This window comes from Mauremys reevesii, linkage group 6, assembly GCF_016161935.1.
Source record: "Mauremys reevesii isolate NIE-2019 linkage group 6, ASM1616193v1, whole genome shotgun sequence".
NCBI lineage: Eukaryota > Metazoa > Chordata > Testudines > Geoemydidae > Mauremys > Mauremys reevesii.
This window is the reverse complement of record NC_052628.1, coordinates 112,362,646-112,378,992: the sequence shown is the minus strand read 5'-3', so window position 1 is coordinate 112,378,992 and position 16,347 is coordinate 112,362,646. Positions and strand designations below refer to the sequence as shown.

At 43.5% G+C, this 16,347-nt stretch overlaps 1 long non-coding RNA gene across 1 annotated transcript; it reads left to right on the top strand.

Moving 5' to 3' along the window:
* Nucleotides 1-692: 692 nt before the first annotated feature.
* On the top strand, nucleotides 693-8,643 carry LOC120408728. The gene is made up of 3 exons (XR_005600916.1): nucleotides 693-1,062; nucleotides 1,842-2,079; nucleotides 8,074-8,643. It is a non-coding gene; the product is annotated as an uncharacterized LOC120408728 (long non-coding RNA).
* Nucleotides 8,644-16,347: the final 7,704 nt, after the last annotated feature.

Sequence of the window (16,347 nt, the reverse complement as noted above, 5' to 3'; positions counted from 1 at the left end):
GGCTCATATTTGGTGTTATCTCCATTGACTCATCCCCTCTTCTTATAGGACTAGCTGCTCTTCTCTTGTTCCTTGTCCTCCCACCATCAGTGACCACCTGCTGTGCCCCTTCTTCATTTTCCAACTCCGCAAACCTGTTCCTGAACTCTATTTCTCCTTCACTAGCCCATCTTTTCCTCTGCCTGGTTCTCTTAGTCACATTCTTCCACTGTCCTCTTTCCTCAGCCAGCAGTCTCTCCTCAGAGTTCGTTGGTCCTGCTTCCATCTGCAAGTCTGAGCTTTTCCCTTCAGCCTCCTCATGTCTTTGCTCCATCATCTGCTCGAACCCCCTTCTAAACTCAACCAGAGTTTCCACCTGCATCTTCAGTCCTCGGATCTTTTCTTCCATCAGCTCTATCAGGTGGCACTTCATGCAGACGAAACTCTTTTCAGGTACCCTCTCCAGGATCATGTACATACCGCAGCATCCACATCCAGTCATCTTCATTGTGTCTTCCACTGCTTGGGTCACTACCACCGCTGCCTCTGTAACTGTCATAGCCTTCCCACCTAAGTCCTGTTTATAGCTCTGTTTGCTGGCTCCTGTGCCACTGCAGGTGTTTGTGATGTTACAGGCATGTGCAGTGCCTTACAGCTTATTGTATCTATAAAGGTTATCTGTATCTTTGTGAGAGACAAGATGGCACAGTTAAAATATTTTATTGGACCAATCCGTGTCTCTGCGACCCAGGGATTGTATGTTGGACATCAGGGAGGGCTGCTGACTTCTTCCAGGAGCTGTAGTCAATGGGAGGTAATTATTGCAGGCCCTGGAACTGATAAACAACTCCAGAGAAGTACTTCCCCTGGGGTGCATTGCATATACTAGTTCAGATCAGGTTCAAGAGACCCAGGAGACAAATAAAAGCCATTTGGTATAAAAACGATGAGCCTGAACAGACAGGGGCCCCTCATTTTCATCCAGAAACTCACATGAGCCTTTAACAAAGGGGGGCTGATCCTACCTGAAGGTTTCAAGGACTGGAATCTGCCATGGTCTCCATCTGGAGGAGTGGGGACTAGGTAAGCTTATGTAAGCATATAGGCTGTTTGTTGTTTTATGGTATGTCTACTCTGCAATGCTTTTGTCTTAAAACAAAAGTACTGTGCTCTGTGTAAAGCTGTCTGGTCTCTGGTAAACCAATGACTTAGCCCCTGAGAGAATGCAAAACTACAGTGTCTGAGCTCAGGTCATACCTGCTTGGATAATCAGTGAATTGCAAGGGGCTGCTGCCGCACTACCCAGGCTGGAAGGCGAGGGGCATGGGTCTCTGCCCAGAAAGAGCGGATGGCTAGAGGCCTGAGACCTTGGGAGAGGGCATCCCTTAAGCAGTCCGTGGAGTAGGTCAGAGGCAGGGGCGGCTTTAGGTATTTTGCCGCCCCAAGCACGGCAGGCAGGCTGCCTTCGGTGGCTTGCCTGCGGGAGGTCCCCGGTCCTGCGGATTCGGCGGCATGCCTGCAGGAGGTCCGCCGAAGCTGCGGGACCAGCAGATACTCCGCAGGCAGGCCGCCGAAGGCAACCTGCCTGCCGCCCTCGTGGTGACCAGCAGAGCGCCCACCATGGCTTGCTGCCCCAGGCACGCGCTTGGCGTGCTGGTGCCTGGAGCCGCCCCTGGTCAGAGGTGCAGTTATCCCCAAGCTATGACATCTAGCTCTTGTAATTTTCTTCCTTCAAGGTGCCTTATTTTCATTTCAACTCTTAACTTCCTTTCCACCTCTGAATACTCCAGCTGTCATCCTCCCATCATAGCTGCATGGCCATCGTGACTGCAGCAGTAATTATACTGTTCTCTCATTTTCAGCTTCTGAAAACGGCAATTTAACTGCAACTGAGATTAAGGTCAAATAAGAAATGGTCTCAGAGAGCAGGCTGAGCTATTTATAGGGATGATGGTAGAAACAGGATGAATTGGAGCAAGGACGTACAGAAGTTCAGATCCAGATCTCGCCCAGATTGCATTGCTCTCACCTCCAGACTGACCAAGTCTCCCAGTATGTCAGAGAGAGTCCCATTTGCAACCAAAAAACTCCTGATTTTAGGTAATGTAGTTGACGTCTTTGCTTCTGCTTCCACCAGTGCGAATGTCAGAGGGGCAGGATAAGCCTGGCTCAGCAGCCAATGGCAGGTTGGAGGGATACATTTTAAGTGCAGTGGGGTGGTAATGGTGCAGGGCCGTGGCAGCTCAAGGAAAAGGCATGTAAGGAGTCAGGCAGATGGGCGGGTTGGTTAGTATGTCAAGGAGGGGGCATGCCCCCTTCTCCCCAGGCCTTGACTGCATCAGGCAGGGAATGGATGGGAGCGTTCAGAGAGAGGGAAACAGCCCCACTCATCCAGGGACTCAGGGCAGTGGGGAGCAGAGATCATGCAACGAGGTCATGTCCAATTTTCCCCAGGCCTTTGGGTGTAGCAGGAGAGGGATTTGGAGATAATGCCCCTCTCTCTCTCGGGACTCAATGCAGCAGGGAGAGGCCAGACCCATGTGGTTCTGTACTGCTGAGAGTCAACGTCTTGTTTCTATTTCCCTGGGTTTATTTGCAGTCTTGTCTCCCCAAATGCTGCCTACGGCTGGGCTTACTATATCCCTGCTGGGATGGGACCCTGCACTCTGTGGGTGGGAGAGTGGGTGGATGCATGGCTGGAGTGGCGCTGCAGCTCTGGTCACCTTGGTGTGTGGTCTACATAGGGCTGTGTGTGGGCAGGAGGAGAGGAGCAGGGAGATGGAACGGGGATATTAGTAGGGGGCAATGGGTTGGCAGTGAGTTGTTGGGGCTGGAGGGGCCAGTGGGGGTGTTGGAGGGGGAATGTGGAGGGTTAGCAGTGGGGATGGGTATTGGTGAGGCTGGGAGATGTTGGGGGAGGAGGTGCAGGATGCGCCCTGAAATGAATTTGAAAATGTTGGTCAGTACGCTTGGCTCTAATGATCTTTCCAGATTTAGATTAGAAATGTAACTCATGCTTTGGGCTAATCCCTAGTGAAGATAATTCAGCTATCAGTGACCAGTGCAACAAACTCTAAGTGTAGACAAGGAAAGTTAAAAGTTGCAATAGTGGAGCTTACCCCAACTTATGGCTTCAGAGGCTCAGGGAGAAATACTGTCCCCTCTGAGGTTGATGGCAGCATTGCCATTGACTTCAATGGAACTGGGATTTCACCTTCCATTTCTAGTATTGAACATATGCCCACTTAATGTTCTTATACAGGCCTTAATCCTACCATTCCTTCTTCACTTCTCTTAGAGGAATCACTTCATATTCATGCAATTCTTCTTCCAGTGGGTTCTTTTGGTTGCTCTGGTTGCTGAGTAACTCTTTTTAATCTCTTGCACTCAAACAAGTCTTCCAGTTTCTTCAGTGAATCATATTTAAGAACATCTGGAACTTTGTCTTCATCTTGAAAATTTTATTACTCTAAGCATTCTCCTAAAGAACAGGCGATTGACTGATATCATTACCAGCGCCATTACAATGAATAGCCAGTCACTTCAGTCATAGTCACACAATTGCAAGATTATGTTTGTATCAGAGTTCTGTGTTTCCACAAACAGAAGACAATGACACACCAGAAAGGTCTGGCCGACTTAAAGGTGTAAACTTCCTGGATGTACCAGGTAAATCACGCACCGTAAGAGCACATAACCAATCGGCCATTATACAGCAACATTGTTACTTTTCTCTGAAAGATGAGTTCTAAACCAGCCTTCTCCCAACACCTCTCTCATAAAACAAGTTGCACAGAGCACTTTGGAAATTCTACCCACTAATTTCCTCCCTTCCTGCATCTTTCCTCATGAGACCTGGGTAAAGCAAATGAGATAATATATTGTTGGTTCTGTTGTGGAAGCACTATACACAGTGGTAAGCTTTAGCTCATCCATGTGGTCCCATTGACTTCTTGGGACAACTCACGAGTCTATCCAATGTGACTCAGTTTTAAACAGGACTGGACGGTGGATCTGGTTGTGCCCTATATGTGCTAGGTGCTTTTCAACCGTAAGAATCCAGAGTCTGCCTTCAGTAGCAGAAACTCACCCTTTGTCCGTTTGTTAAATTTCTGAATACCTTACAGTCCTCCAAGCCTGGTGCCCCTCAAGCCCAGCACCCAGCCAGTCACATGCATCATCTGCCCCTAAATCCGGCCTTGGGGCTATGCTGATTTTCATCAGCTGAAGTTCTGATCCTTTAAATGCAACTGCTACTGGTGCTCCATAAAGTACACACTTCCATGTGCTGTAATTTTTTGGCAAACTAAAGAATCTTTTAATTCTTCCTCTTTTGTTTTGTTTGGGTTTTTTTTGCATTTATATGAACCTCTCTGGTCTCTTTCTATATTCAGCTAAGAAATACCCACCCCACTGAAAGGTGACCTGTAAACAAGATTCACACAAATCCAGAATCGTCAGAGCTTTGGGCTGCAGTAACTTCACCACATGGCAAGTTACTATAAGAGGTGCATTCAGCACCCATGACATTGTATATCTTAGCATCCAAAGCACCAGCTTCTATTTTAAAGGACAGCTGAACTTCATAGAATCACAGGACTGGAAAGGACCTCAAGAGGTCATCTAGTCCAGTCTCCTGCACTCATGGCAGGACTAAGTATTATCTAGACCATCCCCGACTGATGTTTGTCTAACCTGGTTTTAAAAATCTCCAGTGAGGGAGATTCCACAATGTCCATAGGCAATTTATTCCAGTGTTTAACCACCCTGACAATTAGGCAGTTTTTCTTAATGTCCAATCTAAACTTCCCTTGCTGCAATTTAAGCCCATTGCTTCTTTTCCTATCATCAGAGGTTAAGGACAACAATTTTTCTCCCTCCTCCTTGTAACAACCTTTTATGCACTTGAAAAATGTTATCGTGTCCCCTCTCAGTCTTCTTTTCCAGACTAAACAAACCCAATTTTTCAATCTTCCCTCATAGGTCATGTTTTCCAGACCCTTAATCAGTTTTGTTGCTCTTCTCTGGACTTTCAACAATTTGTCCACATCTTTCCTGAACTGGACAAAATACTCCAGTTGAGGCCTAATCAGTGCGGAGTAGAGTGGAAGAATTACTTCTTGTGTCTTGTTTACGATACTCCTGCTAAAACATCCCAGAATGACGATCACTTTTTTTTTTTTTTTTTTGCAATACTGTTACACCTTTGGCTCATATTTAGCTTGTGGTCCACTGTGACTCCATCACCAACACTTGCTCTGTGTGATGCCGTATCCACTGTAGAGCCCAGGTGGAGAAGGAAGCTTTCCTTCCAGCGGTAGGAGGTAAGATGTCTTATTTTAAAATATATATTATTTGTATTACCACAGTACCAAGGGGGCCATTGTCATAGAACAGGACACCATTGTGCTGAGTACTGCACAAACACAGAACAAAAAGACGGTCCCTGCCCCAGTGGGCTTAGATCTATATTTCTAAGTTGCATATTTTTTGTAGAATTAAATAAGGTTATTTTTTAAAAAACACCTTGGTAAACCATTTAACTCCTAATTATCTTCTAGGGAGAAAGAAACCTGTTTCACAACTTTCCATTAATTCAAAAGGGAAAGAGAAATACCCATTTCTTTGCTGCTCTTAAAAGCTCCTGCCAAAATTCCAACACTGCCTATCGTTAGCTAGCAATTTTTTTTTCTATTTATTATTAGCTCTCTCTTCTGCATGGCCCACTCTCAACAGATGCTTGGAGGCTACTTCTTTGCCCTGAAAGGTCTTCACATTTTTTTTGAACTTCCCCCTGTGTAACAAACTGAGGTTCTCCATTATGCAAATCTCCTATCAATTGCTAGAGGTTTTTGTGCTAATATGAAATGCTGATAGCCCCTAGATAGCACGAGGGCTTCCTAGATACTGTTTTCAGTAAACAATAGACAGTGGCAAAGAAAGGGTGGGGAACGTTATATTTGTCGGTTGCACAGAGCCTCTGGTGGTATAAGTAGACACAGTTCAAATGGAACGATATTGATTTACACCAGTCAAGGATTTGGCTCAGAATCTTAATGTCAGTGATAGCACTACTCTTGTTCTATCTGCCACTGCTGTTGTCATCAAAGCGTCTGGAAGATGATGGGTTGCAGGGGCTATTTTAATAAGCATTTGATAAGATAAGCCACTTGTTTGTTTGTTTTTAATCAGTCCCCTGCTCTACAAGAAGGCAGCATGATTGTAAAAATGTTGGAAAGAGAGGAGCATATTTCTTACTGCATGATAAAAATGAATTATAAATTTAAAACAATCAAGGACCAAACATGTTTAAAAAGGAACCAACACTTCATCAGGAGAAAGGACAGGGTTAACTTAGAAGGGATAAGGAATTGGGTAAAGGAAAAAGGCCGGGGGACCAGGAGGAACAGATAAATGAACTATGACCTTGGTAATGATCAGACCCCCCCTCAAATAAAAATATCCCCTCAAATAACTACGTATAGTTAACATCCCATTTGCTATAAAAATAAATGTTGCAACCCCAGAGCCGCCCCAGAGGTCCCGGGTGATTGGTGTATACACTGTACTTGTGTTGGAGTTCTCTAGGGCTGACTGAATACAAGCATGTCTGTATAGAACAACAATAAAAAAAATGCAGGCTTGACCATTACTTGTGTGTAGTATGGGGACGCACACACCTTCAATTCTGGGTGAGCCTTCACTTGCCTATTTACTCATTGACCAGGACTTTCCTCGCCCCCAGAGGTCTCTGCTTGCTAACTAGGTGTGGAAGCCAAGCAGAACTCACTGTTGTGATGGCGCATGGTGAGGCAGGCAATAGGCAGATCTTTCACTGGCTGAAGCAGATCCTGAGTATGGTGTACTGTAATTGCAAGCTATCACTTTAAGAGTAGGGGGTTCCTAGTCCTGCCTGCAGGCTAGGAGGCTTTGTAGGGAAGCATGCAATGTGGGAGCACAGTCAATCTGCAGAAAGACAGCCTTGAGTAAGGTGGGGTGAATTGCGCCTCTCTGTTCTGGGTTCTTGTGTGTTATGAGTCTAAGAAATAAAGTCATGTTACGCTGCAAGTTTCCAGCAAGAGTATGCATTTTTATCTAAGTTCTGTGTGTGCATGCTGTGAACATAACACTGGGTTGCTCAAACCTTGGCCTTCCCTTGGCTTCCCAACCAAGAGAGGCCTAACGAGTGAGGTGGGCCACTGATCCTCTCCCTCTAGATATGGAGTCTGGAGGCTCCTTCTCTCCTTCTGGGGCTGGTGATTTCTTGGGTAGAGGAATTGGGTTATTTTCTGACTTGATACCTTCAACTGCTCAACTGTCTGAAGGAGTGCTAGCTGAGGGGGGCACCTCTGGTGAAACTGGGTGCGTCCGGCTGGCTGAGAGTCACTTAACATCTCTGGGCCTCCGTTTCTCATTCTGAGGGGGAAATAATGCATCCTTGCTCCTTCCTTTTCTCTGTCTGGCCATTTTGAATGCAAGTTTGTTAGAGCAGGCTTACTAGGTGTGTGTACAGTGCCTAGCGCACCGGGACCACTAGGTTCTACTGTAATGCAGATAATGTTATGTGGCTGTAGGCGATGACATTTGACAATCCTTCAAATCTTTGGATCTTAAAGCTGGAGAGCCCCAGTAGTACAGAAAAAAGCAGAGGCAGTTGAGAGAATCTGACCAAGTTTCATTGTTAGTCTATGGAGGATTCTGAAGTGGACAAATAGGTTCACAATCAATATTTCTCCCACCCCCCACCCCTGATTGAAATTGTTTATCTGCAGCTTCCCTGAAAACATAAAATTAGGAATTAGTGATGGGTTAAAGCAAGCCCCTGTCTGGTGCTTTTATTGACTGCAGAGAGGCCTAAGAAATCTTCCATAAAATGAGATTTTCAAACTGGCAAGTTATTAAAAAGCAGGAAGTTCATAAAGATAAAAAATACGTACTTGGTATTTTTTAATTCTGCTGTGTTGTGAATCAGAACCACCCTGGTGTATTTAACTGCAGCTTTTCATTGCTAATCAGCAGGAGGAAACAGAAATGGGGTTTGAAAATGCTGGCCCGAAAACAAAATTAACCAATAATAATGCTCCATTTTTGCAGGGTTCTTTTAGAGTCTTCCCTTTGATTTCAATGGCAGCAGGATCAGCCCATAGAAAGAGGACTCCCCTTCCACGTAAGGTAGTAGCCACCCTTCAGTCTCAGCAGAAGTATGTGGGATACAAGGGCTACCTGCAAACAGGAGGAAGCACCCATGTATCAATAAATAGAGCTCTGCGCCAATACAAAAATGTGAATCCGCATCCGTGATAATTAACTTGTATCCAACTTCCATTCTGCATTCTAACTGTATATGCATCCATACCAGCACACTATCTCACTGTTAGAGCCATGTGCGGATACAGACATTTGGATCCACATCCAATCCGCAAAGATGGGAAACAATACAACCGCATCTGCGGATATAAAGTGGATATCCGTGGAGTTGCAGGGCTCAATAAAATCCTTTTATAAGGCACTGTCTACGTTCCTCAGCCAGCTATAGCGGATGACTAGATTTCCCAGATGGAACACGCACATTTAATTCATTTTTTTCCTAACTGTAGCAGACAATATCACCCTGCTCTTAAAGGCAGGGAGCTGAGCTGATTAGGAGACTTGGCAAACACAAATAATTGAAACGGAAGGCTGGCTTGCATGGTTTTGACTCTTTACAAAATCAGCCTCCATGAGCTGTTAAACATGCTTTAATTAAATCAACTGTTTGAAAGATAGTGATTTTAAAGATAACAGCAGCCTTTTCCTGCTATAAAGAAGTTTTGACAACCAGTCTGCTGATTGCCATCAGTAGTAGATATAGTAGCAAAGTGAGTTTAAATAAAAACAAAGCCTCCATATTTGTTAGGCTTCTGAGTGATCACTTGTTTCTTTGGTAGCGGTTTTTCATTAAGGGCCAGAATAGCAGGTGCAGGCAGCAAAGTCAATACCTTTTAAGCAGCCCTCAAAACATCTCTCTCTTTCTTAGAGTTTGATACTGCTGGCCATCTCCATAGCATCTGAGTACCTTTCATGTAAAATCAATAACAATAGTAAAATCCATAATGGACTTCCTGGAGTCTCCTGCTCACCACCTTTTTCAGAGTTAAAAACTCTGTTTGGAGTATATGTTTCTGGTGGTAGATTTGTTTGCTACAGGTTTGGGGCTTTTTAAAAATTTTATTTATTTATTTATTTATTTATTACTATAGCCACAGCAGCAGCTGATGTGTATTGGCTTTCTCCTTACGTACCATTTTAAAGTTGTGTATATGATCATAAAATAAAATATGTACACACCTACATAATTATTTTTCATTAATATTGAAGTAGCACCTATAACATGTTAGGCACTATACATGTCAGAGGTGAATTCTCCCGAAAGCTTCTGCATCCTACAAGACCTTACAATTTAAATATAAGCAAGTAGCAAATGTATTTTCAGTTGTACAGGGAAAGCAAAACCACTATGAAGCGTGGCACCCAGTATACCTTAAACCATACCATAGCAGCTAGAAGCCAACAAAAGTCATTAGCCTTGCACAACAGATCCATGAAGATTCACTTAAAACAATAGACTTCTCATATATCTGTTTCCACAAAAACAAAAAGTGGGCTCTTGATTCCTCAAGCACCAAATAAAGAAATGATAGAATCTGTATCAGTCCCAGCAGCAGAATCATGACAGGCATTTCCAAAGCTGTCATATGTATTGCCAGGAGAGACACCACCGTCACCAAGGCAGCCAAATCCAAGTAGCACCTGCACTGAAGTCACAACACACCCAGCATAGAGTGAGTCATGCTAGTGGCCTTGCCTGGGATCACCAGAACAGACATGCAAATAAGCATTCCAGAATCGAGTCACCAGTCATATATGCTTTTATTTGACGAGTTGCTGCAGCCGTGTCAGGCCCAGAATATTAAAGAGACAAGGTGGGTGAGTTGGTCCAATAGTTACGGTGCTGGCAAAGGACCCACTTGATCTGGATTGAAATCCAGGCTCTATCGTTGCTTTCTTGTGTGACCATGGGCAAGTCACTTAGCCTCTTTGTGTCTTAGTTCCCCAATCTGTACAATGGGGATAATAGCGCTTCCCTTCTTCACACTGTTGTTTTGAGGGTAAACACATTAGTGAGTGAGGTGCTCAGATACTGCAGTGATGAGGACCATAAAAGTGCCTAGATAGCTGGCAACTTAATGCTAACTGGTACATTTCATTAGTCCTACTCCTGTTTTCTAGGTTAAATCTTAATCTCATCGCTGGGTCTACTTTTCACTTCCTTTTTATTTCAAAGTTACTTATTGAAACGGAGCAACAGCCTTTATTGTATTTATTTATTTATTTAGTGGTTGGAACACTTAGTTTATAGCAATGAATTTCACCACACCAGGCCTGAGCCATTATATGCAATCCTGGCATTGTTCTCTGGACTATTAACGTGAAGTTCAAAGCAGGCGAATGCACTTTTGAAACAGGAGTACTTGTGAGGCAGACTGAACTTTCTGCTACCCTGCAGCCTATTTAATTAACTAAACTGATCACCTCCTGAAAAGGATAAAGAATGATTTGACAGAATTCTGAGGGTGAACACTTCCTTTTTAGACCTTTCTAACTTGTTTCTGTCACCCCTACTGCCTTTTTAAATTATTCTCTACCAAACCCCACAGAGGGCTTGTAGGGGGAAAAAATGATTTTTTTTTATTTATAACTTCAGCCCCTCCAGAGTGATAAATGACTTTGACAGGTTCCCTTATCAGCACAAGGCCCTATTTGCCAAACCAACTCTTCATGCCAGAATGACTGAATGAATTAGTTCTTTAGAGCAAATAAAAGTGTGTAGTCTTATTCCATACTGGCTTTATGTAGAAAATCTCCAACCCACCATACACACATTTTCTTTTAAATCCCCACTAAGAGCCAGATTTTCTATGTTAGGTGCACATAAGTGTACACACATTTATGTGTGTAATGCCCCCACTGCTTTAGTCATCAGGAACCGACGGGATTGGAACCTAACACCTTGAGCAATGAAAACATAAGTCTTTACTTCTTGAACTAAAGCTGCCCTTTGTTGGTAGTGCACTTGACTCTTATCCTCTTATGTGGACTAACCACTCAGAGTAGTGCAACCTAATTTATGCACATGAATCAGATTTGAACAGTATGGCAGGGTACTGCTGCAAGCATACCTCATCAGCCCCTGCCACACCAGCCCCAATCAAGGGGTATAGATTGGGGCTGATTGAAAAGCCGTATGTCTGCCTAGCGATTGGCAACACCTGCCAGCTGATAGGCCAGGAGCTACAAAGGCTGGGGAGGAGCCAGAAGGATGGGGGTGGGCAGGTGCACTCAAACTGATTATAGATCCACTCTGTGGCAGGTGAGAAGTCTGTAAGACCTGTATATAGATGGACACTGGTGGTAGGAAAATGCTTATAGAATAAAGGACATGAGTGTTGCACAGAGCTAAAGTCTCCCTGGATGTATTTGGGAGACCATCTAGGCCCAGAAGAATGGGGCCGGTCATGCACCCTGTGACACACAGGCACAAGGACCTTGATCAAAAGCCCATAGAAATCAGACTCCTTGACTACAGAGGGCATTGGAGCAAGTCCATGATCAGTTATTTGCCTAACTGGTCTTCATCATCCCAGATCTGCAGCACACAAGTCATGAAGTTAGTCACACATAAATATAAGCATGCATGATATGCTTTAAGGCCAGTTTTTCAAAATTCTACTATCGCTCCAAAAACTGTGATACTCAAAATGTGAAGAGCATTGCATGCAGTGGAAAAATCTTTTTACAAATATTTAGAAGAAAGGTGCCTAAATTGTACATCAAACATTATAACTAGATTTAAAAACAAGAAGAGGCTAGGTAATTGTGTATGGGACAAAGCTAAAACATTCAGATTGGAACATCCCTTAAATTTTAAGTCATTTAGCCCCAGGGTTTTGGTTCTGCTCCTTAATACAAATAATATTACGTGGGGGAAAAATGATAAAAGTTCAGGTCCATTCATGATTTTAAGGCCAAAAGAGACAGTTCTGATCATCTAGTCTGACCTCTTGGGTAACACAGGCCATAGAACTTCACCCAGTAATTCTTACATCAAGCCCATAACACCTGTTTGAGCTAGAGCAGATCTTTTAGAAAGAGATACATAGCCAGCACTCCTGCTGCCATGCATAAGTGGTGCGGGGGGAAGAGCCTTTAGCTGTTACCGGTGGCTACAGAAAGGCTGCACTGTGTCCTTGCAGAATGCTCAGAGCTTGAGATTCCTCAAAGCAAGTTGAAACAGCGGCAAAATGTTGAAGGTACTGATGCTTTGGTCCAGACATCTGTCATTTTGGCCATTTGCATGGTTTCAGCGTGCTGTGAGGAATTTCAAGCCCTAAGCATTCCATGTGTCTCCTGAGAAACAGCCTGCTGAGCTTTGGCATTTGAACAGGTGTAAAAGGGTCTCCTCTATTGCCATCTTTAGAAGTGAAATGTGATTATACCCAAGCAAGCTCCAGTAACAAGGTAACCGTCATGAGAAATGTATGAGGATTAAGAGCATTCTAGTCCCTTGCCCCCAACCTCAGGCCATAGAGGTACAGTGTAGTCCCCACTTATGAACTGTTTAGCACTAAGGAGTCCAGAATGGATCTGTTGCCAACCTTTGCTCTCTTGCTCCCACTCCCAGGAAATCTGGAACTTTCTACAGCTGAACTGCCAGAAAGCAGTGAGGGGCAAAGCTCTAAATGATCACGGTTTCTTTCAGATATGCCTTTCCAAAAGTACTTAGCTCTGGAGGCAGGTCAGGTTTTCTCTGCTTCCTGGTGGAAGCTGGGCCAGAAGTACCATGAGATCAGCCTATCGCTTTCAGTTCCAGCTAGTGAGAGCAGTGTAGCGGTTGCTGTGCCATTGTGGTGCATGAGGCCCTGCCTTACTCAGCCAAATGAGAAAAGTACAATCAGAGTAAAGTAAATATGTTTACTTGCAAAGTGGTTCTATCCTCCCAGGTGAAAGATCTCTGCCATTTATCCTAACCTTCAGGCAGACCCAGCATCGCATACCAGAATTTCACATTGTAAGAAGGCACATTACACAAGGGAGCACCAAAGTATCAGAAAGATTTCAGGACAAGTGCCTGGCCTGCGAGCTATGCTTCACTGCATCTCAGTCCCAGGTGCCCTCAGAAAAGTTCCCTTAACCAATGAATGTACAAGCAGCTCAGAAGCAGTTAGAGATTAACGGTTCTTCAGCTAGAGTTTTTACCTTCTATGCTGGCTCTTGTACAGAAATGAGTAGAAATAAGCAACAAGCAAACAAAAAAAACTAACCCTAAACTTTTCAAACTTCCTACAATGCTTGGATGCAAATTTGCTCATCTAGTCCATGATAGCAATAGAGCATATAAAGTGCCTCTCTACTGAATAAGACAATGGATTAAAAATGCTGTGCTGATGGGTTAAAACTGATTGTATCTTAGAGGAAGTTGTAAAATGTTTATAACCAGCTAATAAACCTATTTCCCAGAACTAAGGCCATTAGCACAGAAAAACAAATATTTCTAAACAATCCTGTCAAACACCTTCCTGCCACATTCCTTATACTAGTCTACAGTGTAGGTATCTCCTGTACTGTATTGGTAAAAAAGGATTCTTTTGGTTTTTGAAGTGTTTGCCACAGTAAATGGGAGGTTTGAATGAGGGCCACACGCTGTCACCTGCAAAGCAGGGCAGATTCAGAACAAAGCAGAAATAAAGGCTAGCTAGGTCATTACGTTCCTCCTCATTTGCAAATTAAAGTTCAACTTCTGCCTGTGGATATACATTTTATCACCTGTTCCATTGAAGGGGATGAGGAAATTTGAATGGTGCCTCCCAGACTCTAGAGGTATCACCTGGCAAAATCCTGGTCCAATCGAGGGAGGCAAAAGAGCTCCTAAAAAAGAAAATAATGAGCATTTTTTTTCCCTAAGGGAAAGTGGTGGGTTAATACAGCAGTTGTTTCTGCTTCCCCTATGATAGCACAGACAGTGATGGGAACAGTAGATGGACAGAGATTCAGAGTTTCACTAACAAAATCCAGGCATTTTTGTCCTTTATCTGCTCTGTAGGATTAATAAAAATGCAACTTTTAGCATGCAGACATTCAGAGAGAGAGAAAATGCCTAAGGTTTCCTCACACTATGCACATAAGTGTATCTTTTGGGGGCTTGATTATTCCACCCTTACTGAGGACGAGCAGCACATTATCCCAGAAGTAGTCTTAGTTTTTAGTACAGGCCATTGTCTGATGAGCAAGGTAGACGCAGAGGGTCTAATTCTCCTCTACCTTGTATCTTGTGCAGTCCTTTACACCTTTGCAAAACGGATGTACCACATCTGAATTTCCCCACTTACTGACGCTGCTGGTACCATTCACCTTTAAATCTGCTGTTGTGTGCCCAGGGAGATTGAAGTGTTCTCCTACAGGTTTTTGTATATTTGCCATTCCTAATATCTGATTTGTGTAGGAGAACACTTCAACCTCCCTGGCCACACAATAGCAGATCTTAAGGTGGCCATCCTGCAGCAAAAAAACTTCAGGACCAGACTTCAGAGAGAAACTGCTGAGCTTCAGTTCAGCTGCAAATTTGACACCATCAGCTCAGGATTAAACGAAGACTGTGAATGGCTTGCCAACTACAGAACCAGTTTCTCCTCTCTTGGTTTTCACACTTCAGCTGCTAGAAGAGGGCCTCATCCTCCCTCATTGAACTAACCTCATTATCTCTAGCCTGCTTCTTGCTTACATATATATACCTGCCCCTGGAGATTTCCACTACATGCATCCGACGAAGTGGGTATTCACCCACGAATGCTCATGCTCCAAAACGTCTGTTAGTCTATAAAGTGCCACAAGACTCTTTACTGCTCATATTGTATAATTATTTTTGCCTTTAGATGTGGACTGTGATGTAATAGCCTCTGCAAGAAAGAACTCTATGGCCTATAAATACTTCTTTTCACCATAAATATCCACAAATATGGCCATTCAGGTACTTAGCTGTAAAGGTCACCAAATAAAGGAGGGATGAGGCATGGGTGACTGAACTGGCATGCATAAGTAGAGACCTGCAGAATGATAATAAATGAGCCACAGCAAGAGGGAATACAGGTACCTCTTTTGCCTTCCATAAAGAAAGCGCTATGTTCTGACATGAAAACAGTTCAGTGCACAAAAAGAACTTGTGAGCACAGAGTATTTTGAACTGAAGGGGGGAAGATACCTTCAAAACTACCCCAGCCCTGTAACACTCACAGAGGATTACTGAGATCATTTTTTTGAAAGTATGTGAAAAAGGTGTAAACAGGTTAATAGCTTCCAAGCTCTGAAGAGACCATTGTGATCATCTAGTCTGACGTTCTGCAGAGCATAGGCCCTAGTACTCTCCCAAAATAATCCCTAGAGCATATCTTTTAGAATAGAAAAGGACAAGTCATCATCTCCAAATTACAGGTGGGCCGCGGATGCCCAGCAAGATTAAATGACTTGCCAGGGTCACACAGGAAGTCGTTGCAGAATCTATAAGAATAACTATGCTTCCATTCATTGAAGGGATTTATATGCATAGCGTAACACAAATTACACAAGTATGCAGACTTGATCCCAAGGTGTCCGGCACATATGACCTTTAGAGTAAGGGTATGAAGACAGGACGTTTAGGGTGAAATCATGGTCCTACGGAAGTCAATGGCAAAATTTCTATTTACTTCAATGGGGTTAGGACTTTCATCCCTAGTGTTTTACTAACCAACGGCATGCAAGTGCTGTTCAGGGTGTAGGTGGTGCATAGAGTGGTCTGCTTTTGTACTACTTCCCCAAGGTCCACACTTTATCTGCTCTGATTGTTGCATATCATTCCCGAAAGTGGCAGATGAAGTTGTGTATTCACTAAAATGGTCACTCTCTGTGCTTTTGCAGAGAAACCACAGACTAAAGAACTCCAATTTTGTATTCATTTATCAGCCTCCTGCATCAGTGAGACCTTTCATGTAGGAAGACTACATGAGTTCTCCATTATTTAGAGCAGAGAGAGACGTTTTACATTTAACCAGAGTGCATATTTCCTTTACGTTCCAGGAGGGCATTTTGACTACTACAGCAAATCAGATATTAGAAAGGAAGTAGAAAGCCAAGACTTTTAATAAAAATGCCCAATTCCACCTGAACATGGTGAAAGATAAAATAAAATAATCAAACATATATCAAAAAGTATAAGGATGCAATTGCCGAAAATATCCACTGAATGTATTACGTGTGAAGTGTTGTTATATAAAAAAGAATGGAGACTCCCCCAAT